The 15,768-nt window shown below is 45.4% G+C and overlaps 1 protein-coding gene across 1 annotated transcript in view; it reads right to left on the bottom strand.

The window, feature by feature from the left end:
- LOC124606341 (diuretic hormone receptor-like) overlaps positions 1–15,768 on the bottom strand; it is a gene marked incomplete at its 3' end in the record, with an annotated part of 321,156 nt that overhangs the window by 166,570 nt on the left and 138,818 nt on the right. The gene's annotated exons all lie outside the window — the stretch shown is intronic.

The following is a 15,768-nucleotide window of genomic DNA, read 5'->3' as shown; positions in this document are numbered from 1 at the left end:
CTGGGCATCAGTGGTGAGAAGGAACCAATTTTCAGAAAGACATGGCTGGAACATGGAACACAGGTACTTGTTGTGAGAGGGGGCTCTACAGTTATGGCAAAATAGATATTTTCTTTGCATGCACTATATAAATAAGGCATTTGCCAGTCAAGTCACAAAATAAGTAACTTTGTTTGGTGATTGCAAGTATTTTTGATTAGTGACAATATCTGTAGATTTAAAACATATCAGACAATGAGCAGATGTAATACGATTACTACAAGTAGTGTACATAAATTGGGTGTCTTTACTATATAAACGTGTGCTGCATCAGCGATATGAATTTATTGTCGCTGATGGCCCATGTGGCAGTTGCACGTTTCATAGCATAGTAGAGTGATGGCCGATTACCATTGTGCTATCAAGTGCAAATAACTTTATCTTGCATAGCGGTGGTGTCAGGCCGAAAAGCGAGATCAGAACAGTAGGTGTGAGCAGGAGGAACAAAGCAGATAAGGCCTTATCTGCATTTTTACCAAATTTATCCAAGATGGCTGATCCAAGATGGTTGCGTTAGATGGCACAAAGGAAGGAAAACCATCAAAAACGACACTGATGGATTGTACCTCGGTGGTCCTATTGGGCCCATACGTGAATAACAATAATAACTTGTTCAAGGTAAGAATTTTTCATGTCGCAGTGATGATGCTTGCCAGACCAATCCGACGAACTCACTGTAAACCTAATTAGCTACAACTGTAATGTACATAATCTGTAAATGCATGCAGGTCCGCTATGTCGTTTTGTATTGTAGCTCATGACGCAGATATTCCTTGGGGTTATTGAATTCAGAGCCTGAATCACTCTGCTCGTTAGTTCTGTAATGTAATAAAATCTTGACCAGCACAATACACAGATGTGACAATAGAATAACAGTTATCTTTGCAAATTGTTGATGAACTAATCAGAAACGAACAGTAAGACTTTCAAACCAGTGGAAATATGTATGAAATGTTAATTTTGAAACATCAGTATTACGAAACAAAAGCTAATTTCTTTTAATATTTACCTCGTTTAGTGCCATCATCCAAAGTGATTTAAATATATTCCAGAACTTTTAAGAGGAACAAAATTTGATATAATCAGAATTAATTGTGTTTCACTTTTGTGATACTCAGCTATGCTTCCAAGAATCTTTGTGTCAGTAAGCCATCCCAGGTGATAATAATACACGTTGTTATTTTATCTATTACGCAAAATCTACACAGATACGGAATACTATATTATTGGAAAGTGGCTATTTTCAAAAGAGTCACCGGGAATTTGGTTCAAATTACTGGTCACATTAAGTGTCAATCATACAGTTTCCTGTTTCTGATCTCATCGAACGTTGTATTCTTAAGCGGAGCGGGGGTTTCGGGAGACGACGTTTGGTCGGTAACAACAATTGAGAGATACTGTCACAAATACAAAGCTTGTTGCAGCTCATTGATATTATGTAGTGAGATAAGCTTTTACTAGACTTTTCTTCTCTGCTCAATGCTACCTACAAGTGTGACCGATTTCCATCTCTGCTACCGGTTTGAAAGCCATTAAGACAAAGGAATTAGAGGCATTGTCTGTCAGTGGGCAATCATTTATACTAATGGAGAAAGTTGATAATTTGTGCTGGACCGGGATTTTTAGTTCGTAGACCTCTTCCACTTAAGTGTTGGTAAGTGTTGGCCATAACATCCCTGATACTCCAAAAGCGTATCTAACATACAAACAAAAACAGTAGGTAGTGCCACCGCCACTTTAATCCTATAAGCTAACTAGGACGGATGTTTGCCGCCACTTCAGACTCCGCCTACGAACAAAAACGAAGCACATCGGTGAATGTCTGTGTAAAAAAAAAAAAAAAATAAATAAATAAATAAATAAATAAAAATAAAAAAAAGAATACTTTTATTATATTTCACCTTTGGTTTTTTACTTTTATATTTTATTTGTGTTTTTAATTATATTTTCTTTTATTTGGTTCAAATGGCTCTGAGCACTATGGGACTCAACTGCTGAGGTCATTAGTCCCCTAGAACTTAGAACTAGTTAAACCCAACTAACCTAAGGACATCACAAACATCCATGCCCGAGGCAGGATTCGAACCTGCGACCGTAGCGGTCTTGCGGTTCCAGACTGCAGCGCCTTCAACTGCACGGCCACTTCGGCCGGCTTTTCTTTTATTTTTTTAATCTTCTGCGGAGAATGTTCACAGCAGCCAGACGGTGGGATATCCAGGTCGTCTTCCCATTCAACGAGGGTTAAACACCCTATAATTAACGTTGATGTCTGTCGCCAGTCCATCGTGTGCTATAACGTCAGTCTCTTCTCACGCCCAGTTCACCCCAATGGTCTGAAGTGTGCTTAAACGACGACCCCAAGTAATTCGCAAAGTGCGATCCACATTACGCCTTGCGCCGTATAACCGTGTGATAGATCTTTAATTAGTGCCAAAAATCTAACAACGCTGCAACGCCCTCACTAAAAGAGTATGACAACGTTATACTTTTAACACGCACCGTGGCGTTATGACGAGTAGCAGGGGCGTAAGTGACGTCGGGATGGATCAGTTCGGAGGGCTCTATGTACTGAGGCGTCCGTCGCAGAAATAACGCCAACATGCGACGTGTGAAGAGCCAGTAGCCGGCCACCGTATCGCAAGCGAAACGGGGTATGTCGGTGCCGACAGCGGTGAATCTGGGGTAGAGAGGGCACGATGTATACCGTGTTAACGTTGTTGATAGGGGAATTTTTCGGTCGTTATCAGATATCACAGTGCCCTCACCGCAGTGAGAAAGAAAGGCGAGTGTATGTTACCCTACACCCGCGTTCAGGCAAACGCCGGACGTCGACGTACAGTCTCATTTGTAACAATTCTGTAACCAAATGTAGCACTTCTGCTACTAGATGTAACTGGGTTTCCTCTTCTGATGCTAGTCGATCGTCAGGATGAGCATTCTAAAGCATTATGTCACGGTGAAACTACTAGATAAATTAATTTCTCTCTTAACAACATGTGGGCAGGGTGGGTTCTTCCTTGGCTCGGGTATGAGGTAGAATGAAACAGCATTTTTACATAAAATAACTTTTATTGCGAGTTTCATACAACTGTTTCCTTACTCGATGTTCTGGCTCGGAGAACGGCAGCTGTGTCGTTTGCGAAGCCTTCTGCTGCGGCAGCGGCGGCGTCTGATTACGCGTGGCAGTGTGTATCTCGTGTCGCCGTCTCGCCCAGCTGACTGGAGACGTGCAGCGCGAGGTGGCCCGTTTAGTTATTGCGAGCGAAGTCGTGCATCGGATGGTGATACCTTGGATGTGGCGTCCCAGTGTTTCTCTTCTCTAAGCGGCCGCGTGTGTTGTGCGTCGGCCAGCGGAGCGGCGCGTCGGGGGAAGGCCAGTGTCCCGGACTCGAACAACGGACTCCCGCTTGCCAGTCTTCGGCTGTCACATCTTCATCCCAGCTCACAGGTGACTGCTGATGTGAGGCCGTCTCCTTCCCGTCCTCACGAGTCACCCGGGTACGTAAAAATCAGACTTCAAATACCTTTTAACTTCTGTCTTCTGGCGCCGAGGCTGCTGCTTGCTATTCCATTACAGCGGCGGACTTGGTGCGTCCGTGCATGATGTAGTCTCTTCTTGCATGACGGTCTTCAGCACCGAAACTGACTGAAAACTACTGCTACTCTTCTCTTCTTCCTTCGTCCGTCGGGCCCACTGCGCCTCGCATATTTATTCACTTCAGTTTACTGGAGGTGAACGACTTCACGGTCATTGCCTCCTCTGTCACGTTGAAAAGCTTCTTGAAGAATCTTCTTAACGTCGGTCATTGGCTCTTGGAATGTAGGCGAGGGCCTTTGATCACATGTGACAACTGAGAAACACGTGAGCCGGTCGGGCGATGCCCTGACGGCTGAATCGACAGCGTCCGCTTATGTGGAACTTGCTGACTTCATGGTCATTGTCTCTTCTGCTCTGCTGTTTTGCCCTCTGTTTGCCAGTGTGTAATTCTTCTAAACTAAACTAAGTTTTTTATTTATATTCTAATTTCTACTTCACTTTGATTTCACTAATTTATTTACTTAAGTACCACTCAACACATTAGCAGGCAGTGTCCGTTGGAGATAGTGGTAGAAATCATTGGTTCTGAGAGCCTGCGTGGTCCGCAGGACATCCAAAAGATAACCATCCATCAGATAACTCACGTCACCCAGATACCTGCGAATGTGACAGGAATCGGCGGCCAGAGGGATTGAGGCGCCACCGCATCAGTCAGTGTACCAGTGAGAGTGTCCTTGTCTGAAACACATAGGCATACCTAATCAGCAGAAAGAGAACGCGAGCCCTGTTTTGTACGTTTTACCGCCCGCAATGTCAGTGTCTCGTAACGGGCCTTGAACACCCTATCATCGCTGACGAAATGACCAAAGGCCGCCTACGCAGACACCGTAGATGGCATTGAAAGAGCGCATGTGTAATGATTAATTTTCAGGGCGAGGTACACGTTTACAAAATGTACCCGCAACATCAAGTCAAGTGTTAGAAATATATGGAGACGCACTTCCGTGCGGATCATATTAGGTAGACGGCTATACGTAGCTGCTGCTGCACGCTGCACGCTCCCACAGAACGTCACTCACTCCCAAACATTTCATCGCCGGGACCTTCGTATTGCGTACTGGCGTACTGATATTCAGTCCTCTGCCCACATTCATGTAGTGCGACTTTCGCCACGTTGATACGGCGCCTAGCCACCTTGCCCTAGCGCCGAAGCCACGCGATCGCCGTATGTATATCTTCTGCCGACCTCGTCAAGATAACTACGTTGTCCTCGTAGGCACAACTTTCAAAATGCACATTGAGGAGACGAAAGCCCCCCCAAACGCTCCCGAAGAACATGAAGTGCTGGCTCGAGGGTGACGGCGAAGAGAAAGGCTGACAGGGGGCATCCTTTTTGCACTGAGCACTCTATAGTGAACGGGCTGGCCGGCGCGAGCTGCGACGCCGTGAGACGGGTGCGTCCGTTGAAACGGCTGGCAGCGGACGGTTCGGGAGAGCGTTGGGGGTGCTGCGCCAGGTCTTCGCCAGAAATCACAGTTTATTAGAAGTTAAGTGATTGGAGATATGTTGTTTCATTTACTTGTTAAATTCTACTGGTTTTCTTGGTCAGTCTCGTCCCCATCTTGCTCGTCTCTCTCTCGTCCGCATTTGTGTCTGTCTGTCTGTCTGTGTGTCTGTCGGTCTGCCGTACGTTAATAGCTGCCTCTGTCATGTTTGTCGGATTCGGTGTTAATGAATTTATTAATTGAAGTGTAACGTCCGAATTCCCGAAATACGCCTGTCATCTTGAGAGGCGGTGTATGTGTAACATAGATCATGTTTGTATATTTTATGTAAAACTGCACTTCATGGGTTTTTATTTAAATGGTCATTTTAGTATATAAAGTTGCCACCCTTCCACCGTAAGAGTATTTTTAAATCAAGTTGCACCTTCGGTGGCAAGTTAATTTTTTTAATACTAGTGTTTTGTACCATTTCCATCCCTCGTACGGGGTGTATAGTTTATGTGCTTGTGTGAGTTGTTAAAATTTTTGTTTAAAGTAATCTGGTGTGTTGGAGATTTGCACCAGTGTTGTTGTGAGCGGTCGGGACTACGGCCGTGTTAAAAGGGAGCGGCAAGGTCCTCAGCCCGAAAGCTCATACTGTCAAAAGAAAAAAAAAATCGTTATTTCTGCCTCTGAATAAATTGCAACTTGATATTAAGAGGGTGCTTTCTGATTATAATTTTTAGATCTGTGTTTTTTTTTAAAAAAGAAAGGGTTTTTTAGGAATAAAATTTCCATTTGTTGAAAGAAATTTGCTTTCAACAGTTACACACTGACAACTACTTCCACGCTCACATAGTGTGATTAAATGTGTTAATGTTCTTGATGAATCGCTAGTAAATAAAGTAAATTTTTAAGAAACGGTTTTGAAAGTAAATTCACGGTTCAAGCTGTACCCATTGACAAGGACAGTGGAACGGATCCCGTGAATGAGACGTAGAACCACACCTGCCGATATTGGAGACAGGTCCAGATTCTGTAAGGCAGCCTGCAAGAAATCGTGCTCAGCTCTGTCAACTGCGTGGTCTAGGTCAACCGCCATGAGGGAGCCTTCTAAGCGACATGCCGACATGAGCGCCACAAAATCTGTATAAGATCTTAATTCAGTGTGTGTATTACTGCCACCTTGCAGACATGTTTGGTAAGGGTGAACGACATGTGCAGCAGTAGCGAGGAAGCTAGCACCAAGTACGCTTGCGAACATTTTGTAATAACAATTCACTAATGTCAACGACCGAAAGTCTTGTGGTCGGCGACACCCTTATGGTTTTGGGTCGGGTATTGCCATGCCCTTCAAAAATTCGCGGCGGAAGGGGGGGGGGGGGGGAGGTGCTAAAGTCTGGATCGAGGAGTTCGCAGCCATCAGTCTCCAAATTTCCCCCATTAGGTCAGAAAAAGTGCTATAAAATAGAAGCGGAAGACCGTCAGGTCCGAAGGATTTGTTTCTCACGCCCCACCGAACGGCCACGTGCATTTATTCCAGTGTGACGGCCTCCAAGAATGTATCGTCTCCTTGCGAGCTCGCCGAAGGTGGAAGGTCGTGCAGGACGTCTGCGATGTCAGTGTCAGGCCCTTGACCTGCCACATAGAGAATGCGTTAATAAGCTGTGAGGACACTGGAGATGGCGATGTGTGTGCCTGCACGTTGCCCGTCCGGCACAGTAGCTGCAGTGATGGGTCGCCTCTTGCTATGTCTCCTTTCTCTGATGATTTGATAGAGAGCAGAGCCGCGTGCCTTCCAGTCTGGTAGTCATGATCTGGAGAAACTGTTCCTGTATCAGGTGGACGAAAGTTTGGCGCTCTGGCCAAGGTTGTTGCGGTGCTAGTTTCGCCAAGACCGTGCAGTAAAACTCAGAGGTCGAACGTTGCTAAAACACCCTGTTTCATCGATACACTATGAGCGTAAATCGAAAAGCTGGTTTGGCGCTGTGTGTCCACGCAACGTATCGTAGAATCAGATGTATGATGTCGTCGCTCACATTTGTGCCAGGTATCACTGATGGCTAGACGCCAAGCCTTTTCCCGGAGTATGCTGACGTTAACAGTCCAAGGTCCTCCACTGCAGCTCGTCTGTTGTCGTGGCAGGGTCACTGCGCAGATGAAGGCCAGATGGTCGGTGAATAGAGTGGACCACAGCTCGACACCGACAGTCACTGCCCGAAGACCTCGGGAACGGTAAATCCTGGCTAGAGGAGTGTGTATATTCGCGTCGGTCACCATGGACTGCTGTCCACGTATCGAAAGCGAGGTCCCTGACCTTCGCGTGAAGAACCGGACACGGGACATGACGAGGAATCTGATCCTTAGGGCTTAAGGCGGTGTTAAAGTTTTCGCTAACCACGAAATGATCTGTAGTGCATTGAAACAATGGAGCGAACTCATTAGAGTAATACAGTGTTTGCTCTCGACGCTTTGCAGTACCAGAAGGGGCATAGAGACTCACAAGGCGGACGGCACTGATGGTGAGCGCAACGCCTCGCGCTGACGCCAAATATTTAATACCCGTTATTTTATGCCATCGCGTACCACCACCACTGTCGATAATTGGGTGGACGTAAGACGTGTATCCATAAACATTCAGGTGCAGACCAGGCCGTTGACACCGGATATACCAATCCGATTTAGCTGGGTGACTGGATAGTACGATAATGTATCTTGCAGTCGTTTATGCCAGTAATCACAACGTCCCCTTTCTGACCGCCCCTGTCACTCGAAAAATATGTATTACTGATCGGTTGCGCTGTCCGTCCAACGATCCGCCGGCAATGGAAATTACGTGGTCACTCGAGACTGACATCATTTTTTACATCTCCACCTGGGACATCCAATCACTAAGTTGGAGCTGTGGTACTTTAGGCGATGGATGTCGTTCATCTCGTGTCTTAGCCGGAAAGTCTCCAGGTGGCTCGTGAGTAGGTCGAGCATCGTCAGACTGTCTTTCTCTTTGGGCGGACGTCGCCAGCAGTGAACGAGGAACCGTCGTAGTAGTGTCCACAGTCCAGGCAGCAGAGGGATTGTCCTCATCTTCCTGCAACATGTCAGCATTTTGACAAGCGTTTTCTGCGGACATCCTCCTCTTCCTTCGTCGTCTGAGCGACTTCTGCTTGCGGGGACGTGCGTTCGTGTCCTGTGGAACACGGTGAACAGTAGACACCTCCCGCATCTCCGTGTCCAAGCTCGAATCGATCTCCAGCTGCTCTAGTTTCTAACACGGGTATAGTGCGGATGTGGTCACTGTTGCCGAGCACGTCGAGGTTCCGATGCAATCCGTAGCGTCGTGGGTGCGGAAACCGGGCACGCGGGGCTCGGTAACTGGAACAGAACAACGTCCGCGTCCTTCGTGTTCCTCGTTGCCACGACGTATGTAGTAGAAGCGTCGTCGGTCGCGATGTAGGCGACGTGCCCGCACGTAGTATCTGGACGAGGCGCCTCTTAAGGCATTCAGAGCGAACATGCCCCTCCTGCCTGTACCCCGAACAAGTCCGAGGTTGACCGTCATAAGCGACGATCCCTCGACAGCCACTAACGGTCACCTACGACGAGATGTGTTTGCGCCGTTCGATTCGCACGTGACGCACTCCGTACAGAACAAGATACCTCTCGAACGTGTGTCACTTTCCTTCCATGTGACTTGGTACTTCCCAGTAAGGCCGCAGTGCGTCCACGTGCAGCGTGGCCGGAACTTCATAGGGTAGCTCGACGATTCGTATGTACCAAACTAATAGCCCTGTATGGTCGACAGTCACTACACTCACGTTGCCGTCCGAGTGGTGGAAACAGTAGCCATAGGTGGAACGGCGAATAAGCCGTTCGCCTGCTGCTTCATCGACAAATTTCAGGTAAACTGTGCTGGAGACAATCGAAAGATGTACAAGGTGTACCGGTATTTAATGAGCGTTAAGATATAAATGTTGTGAACGAGCCGTAATTTCTGTTTGTTTGATTGGTATGACATCTGTCAAAGATATTTAGTATACATGAAGTCATGGAACAACCAACATCATATGTTTTCATCGTGTTAACAATGTCGAATTTTGTACCAGAAAGTGATGATTTGCGGAAAGCATTAATTTTTGGTTTTCATTTGAAAAAAAGTGCTGCAGAGTCGCATCGAATGCTTGTCGAGGCATATGGTGATCATACCCTATCAGAAGAAACATGCAAAAGATGGTTTCAACGGTTCAGAAATAATGATTTGGAAGCAAGAAGTGAAGAACGTGGAAGACCACCAAAAAAGTTCGAAGACGCCGAATTGCAAGCAATATTGGATAAAGATGATACTTTGAGTCAGAAACAAATGGCAGAAATGCTAAATGTTGCACCACAAACAATTTCTGACCGTTTGAAAGCTATGGGAAAGATCCAAAAGTGTGGAAAATGGGTGCCACATGAACTGAATGAAAGACAGATGGAAAACCGAAAAACCATTTGTCAAATTTTGCTTCAAAGACATGAAAGAAATCAGTTTTCCGTCGAATTGTTACTGGCGATGAAAAATGGATTTATTTTAAGAATCCTAAACGCGAAAAATCAAGGGTTAATCCGGGACAACCATCAACATCGACTGCAAAACCAGATCGATTCGGCAAGAAGACAATGCTCTGTGTTTGGTGGGCTCAGGAAGGTGTCGTATATCATGAGCTTTTAAAACCTAGTGAAACTGTGAATACTAATCGCTACAGACAACAAATGATAAAATTGAACTATGCATTGATCGAAAAATGACCAGAATGGGCCAGAAGACATGGCAAAGTAATTTTTTTACACGACAATGCACCTGCACACAAAGCAAAACAGGTTCAGGATACAATCAAAACAGTTGACGTGGAGCTGCTACCCAACCCGCCGTATTCACCAGACTTGGTCCCTTCGGACTACCATTTGTTTTCATCAATGGGATACGCATTGGCTGAGGAACACTTCAATTCCTACGAAGAAGTCGAGAATTGGGTGCCTGATTGGTTTGCTTCAAAAGACGAACATTTCTATTGACGTGGTGTCCACAAATTGCCAGAAAGATGGTGAAAATGTATAGAAAGCAATGGTCAGTACTTTGAATAAAATGTTTTTACTTTTGAAATAAAAATTAGTGTTTCATTTTCACAAAAAAACGCTCATTTCATAGCAGTACACCTGGTGTGCCAAGGAGTTCCTGTGGATCGAAGTGCATTACTTAGGAAACGCTCTACTTCGTATGTCTTAGGTCGTGTTTACTGGACATGGAACGTTAAAACGTTAATTTCAACGTGACCTAGCTGTACGAAACCGCCACCGTCGTTCGAGTACACTACCCGCGCGAGTCCACAGTGGCCCACTCGCGGAGCTCCGCACAGAGCCCTGCGCATGTCCGATTCGCAACACGACTGAGAGCCGACTGATTCAAACACGTGTCTGCTGCTTACTAGGGAGATGCTGCGATTACTAAGCCATCCGGACTCAATGGGCATCGCCCCTACACGGAGTACTTTAGCACGCCTCTCGTCAGACCCCAACTCATTACACGCGCATTTTACCGATCCCCGTGAGTCCAAGCCTGGTGTGTATCGACACGGAAGAGATCATTGGCCGTCTTTCCCTCGATTATACTCATGCGCTGTATGTTCTTTCGGACATGTACTACAATGTGGTGGCCTACAGCCGTTTGTCTTACAAGGGTAATAATCATATCTAAACTCAATATAATAATTTTGCGTACAACAATTGAATTACTTAAAATTTTTTAAACTTTATCATTACTAATTTAAATTGCGAGGAGTAAAATAAAATGGAGAAAAAATTTTTTGAGATCAGAACCGAACGAGGGTCGGCGAATTGCCAGGCTGTTTTCAGACCACTTGTTCGTGAAAAAATTGACTCGCTGCGATTCGATCCTGCAACTTTTCTGCTCCGGTCTACCACATTTTTCCCTTAATTACTTCAGGTATCTTATTTTTCTGCCACCTCTTGCCCACATTTTTGAACTGAAACTGCAGCAACATACAGTTAAAGGTGGAACACGTACCTGAACGTGTTCTCTTTCCGCCTACGTTGTAAGAGAGAACGCAGTTGGTGAAACAGCTTGCCAAAGTTAGAAACGAGAAATGATAAGGGTCAATACACCCCACTAGGGCGCCTCTACATTTGTATAAGATAAGGTCCGCACCCGGTGACCACCTTAACCAACGCCCCGCGTAGTAAACCTGAGATTCAGCATGTTAGCAAAACTGCTCCGTCAGTGGGCAATTGCGGGGCGTCCCGATATTCCTTAACCGTGTACAGCTGCAAAGTCATCCTCCCACCGCCCCTCCCCCCCTCCACACACACACACACACACACACACGCACACACACACACACACACACACACACACACACGAGCAACAACAAAATTTGCAAAATGTGCAATGAGCCACACCACGGCATTAGTCTTCTACTTCGGAAATCAAGAGGAATCCAGTCGCAGGATAACGTCGATGGCGTACCCAGTGACTGAAGTCCAGGTGAGGAAAGCGATTATACAGCCAGAGCCACTTCCCCAGGTGACCACTGCAGGTAAATCTGTGTGGAAGCGTGTCCTAGGAACCACATCGACAACATGTAGCTGTGTCACTGCGTCCAGTTTGGTGTAGACGTTCATTAGTAGGTGTTAAGGTTTCAATGGCTCTGTAACGATAGGAAGCCACTTGCATCGTGTGAATCGCGAGACTGGTGTTGGTCTATACAGCCGGCAGCGTTGGCCGAGCGGTTCTAGGCGCTTCATTCCGGAATCGCGTGACTGCTACGGTCGCAGGTTCGAATCCTGCCTCGAGGTTGGATCTGTGTGATGTCCTTAGGTTAGTTAGGTTTAAGTAGTTCTAAGTTCTAGTGGACTGATGACCTCAGATGTTAAGTCCCATAGTGCTCAGAGCCATTTGAACCATTTTCTTGGTTCAAAATGGCTCTGAGCACTATGGGACTCAACTGCTGAGGTCATTAGTCCCCTAGAACTTAGAACTAGTTAAACCTAACTAACCTAAGGACATCACACACATCCATGCCCGAGGCAGGATTCGAACCTGCGACCGTAGCGGTCTTGCGGTTCCAGACTGCAGCGCCTTTAACCGCACGGCCACTTCGGCCGGCATTTTCTTGGTCCATACAACTTTCCAAGAAACACGATCTGGTGACAGTTCAACGAGATTGAGGCAGATCACTCCGCAAACTGAGTAAACAGGAATTTTGTCGTGATCATTTGGCTGCTCAAGATGACGTGGCCCAGATAGCTCACTGCTATACAAAATTCTCTTTGAAATAAATTTAACCTGCGTCAACAGCCAAACAAGACTCACAGGCCCTATGAGAGTGAAGAGTCGTGATGTATGCAGTTCACTAGTAGCAATCAGTATCATGCTCCGGACATACAATGCAGTCGTCTCCTTCGTCAGAATCTCCTAACGTAGTTTACATATCTAACCTTTCCTTGTAACTCTGCAAGACAATAGGTAAAGGTTCTTCACGACCATTCTGGGAAACAAAAGGATATTTCTAAAATCATCGGGGGAAGTGGAAACAAAACGACTATTCACCTTGGTGTGTACGACATATGAGTCTGGCAACATACCATCTGACTTTCGGAAAAATATCATCCACACAGTTCCGAACACTGCAAAAGCTGACTAGTGCGAGAATTCATCCCACAGTCAGATTAACTGCTATTTCATCCTAAGTGCTGACAAGAATAATTTACAGAAGAATGGAAAGAAAATTGAGGATGTGTTACATGATGATCAGTTTGGCTTTAGGAAAAGCAAAGGCGCCAGAGAGGCGTTTCTGACGTTACAGTTGATAATGGAAGCAAGACAAAAGAAAAACCAAGACTCATTCATAGGATTTGTCGACCTGGAAGAGGCTTTCGACAATTTAAAACGGTGTAACATGTTCGAAATGGAGAAAAAATAGGGATAAGCTATAGGAAGAGACGGGTAATATACAGTATGAGCAAGAACCAAGAGGAAATAATAAGAGTGGGCTACCAAGAACGAAATGCTCGGGAAGGGTGTAAGACAAGAAAGTAGTTTTTCGCTCCCAAGTTCAGTCTGTGCATCGAAGAAATTAAGATGGAAACTACATAAAGGTTAAGGAGTGGACTTAATATTCAAGGTGAAAGGATATCGATGATACTGTTCGCTGATGACATTGCTATCCTGAGTGAAAGTGAAGAAGAATTACATTATCCGCTGAATGGACTGAACAGTCTAATGAGTACACAATATGGACTGAACGTAAGTCGAAGAAAGACGAAAGTAATGAGAACTAGCAGAAATGAGAACAGCGAGAAACTTAATGTCAGGATTTATGGTCACGAAATAGATGAAGTCAAGGAATTCTACGACATTGGCTGCAAAATAAGCAAGGAGGGCATCAAAAGTGGACTAGCACTGGCAAAAAGGGTATCCTGGCGGGCAAGAGAAATCTACCAGTATCAAACATGGGCTTTAATTTGAGGGAGATGTTTCTAAGAATGTACGATTGGAGCACAGAATTGCACGGTAATGAAACATGGACTGTCGGAAAACCCGAGCACTAGAGAATCTAAGCATTTGAGATGTGGTGCCACAAATGAATGTTGAAATTAAGTGGATTGATAAGGCAAGGAATGAGGAGGTTCTGCGCAGAATAAGAGGAGAAAGGAATATTTGGAAAACACTGACAAGGAGAAGTTCTTAGAATTCTTAGAAACACCTCCCTCAAATTAAAGCCCATGTTTGATACTGGTAGATTTCTCTTGCCCGCCAGGATACCCACTTTGCCAGTGCAAGTCTACTTTTTATGCCCTCCTTGCTCTGTCCTTCATTGCTTATTTTGCAGCCTATGTCGTAGTTAAGACCTCAGGGAATGACTTCCATGGTACTAGAGGTAGCTGTAGAGGTAAAAAACTGTATAAGACGTCAAAGAATCGAATACATGTAGCAGATACTTGAGGATGTACGTTGCAAGTGCTACTCTGAGATGAAGGGAATGGCACAGGAGTAGAATATGTGGCAAATCGCATCAAACCAGTCAGAAGACTGATGGAAAAAAAAGAAAAAACGATCTGTGCGGTTTAAAATGTCTTATACAAAATATAGGCATCCACATCCAGTGTTCTAATTTTCTGCAAACTAGTAGGCGAGCGTCTTTTATGTTCTACTAAGGCACCCTGTTCCACTTCCAAGTCGCTATCTTCAATAGGCAACGATCAATGACATTCCCAAAAGATGTATGCCGATACACAAAACATGCCCAAGAAGGAGCAGCGTCCTCGAAGCTTCTTAGTTTGAGAAATTTGTATTTGTCTTCAGTTAAGCCGATAACTTAATTATGACAAAAACCAACAGTTATCACTTTTTTATTAAGGGGTCTTCCTCACTCACTTCGACGAGGGAGGACAACCACGTCATCATCATACGCCCTAGCAGCGAGGGAGAGCAGACTGCCCCGAGGCGTTCCTAGAAAGAGAACAACCGGAGCCGGCCGCTGTGGCCGAGCGGTTCTAGGCGCTTCAGTCCGGAACCGCGCTGATGCTACGGTCGCAGGTTCGAATCCTGCCTCGGGCATGGATGTGTGTGATTACTTTAGGTTAGTTAGGTTTAAGCAGTTCTAAATATAGGGGACTGATGACCTCAGATGTTAAGTCCCACAGTGCTCAGAGCCATTTGAACCATTTGAACAACTGGCGCCGTCAGCCGTCCATTGATCACCACCAACGCTGTAAATTTCTTGAACAATTCAGAAGGAAAGGGGCATGAAGGAGCGGTAAGTCCAAGAATCGCCAACAAGAGATCGAGATACGCGTGACTAACGCGATGAAATACCTTAGAAAAATCTAAGGCGACAAAAGCGCAATGATCAGATATAACAGCCGCAGCCGTAACCAATCCCTATATTTTGCCACTGGTGTCGATACTGTACGCCCAAGGAGGCAACATTATGTTCACGAATCAGACAATCAAGTGATAAGAAGAATCTGCTGTTCACAGCCCGTGCAACAGTTTTGTAATCAAAAGAGAGTAGCGAAAGTTGACGAAAATCAGTCGCCTCTAAACGGCCACGATACTTCGGAATGAGAACAATTTTCCCCACCTGGAACTACGCAAGCACAGTTCTCCCCTCGCTAAATCTCGTTTAAGATGGAAGTAAAACCCAAGATACGCCACAAATGATAATAAGAATCTTTCAGAAGGCCGTCTGAACCAGGGGAACTATGGCAGGGGGAATTAGCAGTAAAATGAAACACTTCATCCTCCTGAAAACCCACAAAAACACAACGCTCTAGTCTGGTCCTTAGAGAGGCTTCACATTCAAATGCATATAACTCACTAAGAACGATATAATAAAACGTATACGTGTTCGGAAAGTCTCTCACACTTGCAACACAATAGCATATCAGTACTTTTCTGATTCTTGGCTTTACTTACTCAGACCACCATCCCAATAAGGACGGATAACGCAATACCGAGAGCAGGAATCAATATTCCAACTGAGCACCAGTCGCGGTATCATCAGCCCGATCAACAAGATCCACTAAGCACGACAATATTTCGAGGTTGTCACGAGAGGGTGATAGTCGCTGCAACAGCCCAGTGATCAGCAAAAGGCGCAAGAATTATGACGACTACAAGAATCTGATGACATGAAACACTAGACAAAT

The sequence above is a fragment of the Schistocerca americana genome, chromosome 3 (genome assembly GCF_021461395.2).
Source record: "Schistocerca americana isolate TAMUIC-IGC-003095 chromosome 3, iqSchAmer2.1, whole genome shotgun sequence".
Classification (NCBI taxonomy): Eukaryota; Metazoa; Arthropoda; class Insecta; order Orthoptera; family Acrididae; genus Schistocerca; species Schistocerca americana.
This window is presented reverse-complemented; position numbering and strand designations above follow the sequence as displayed.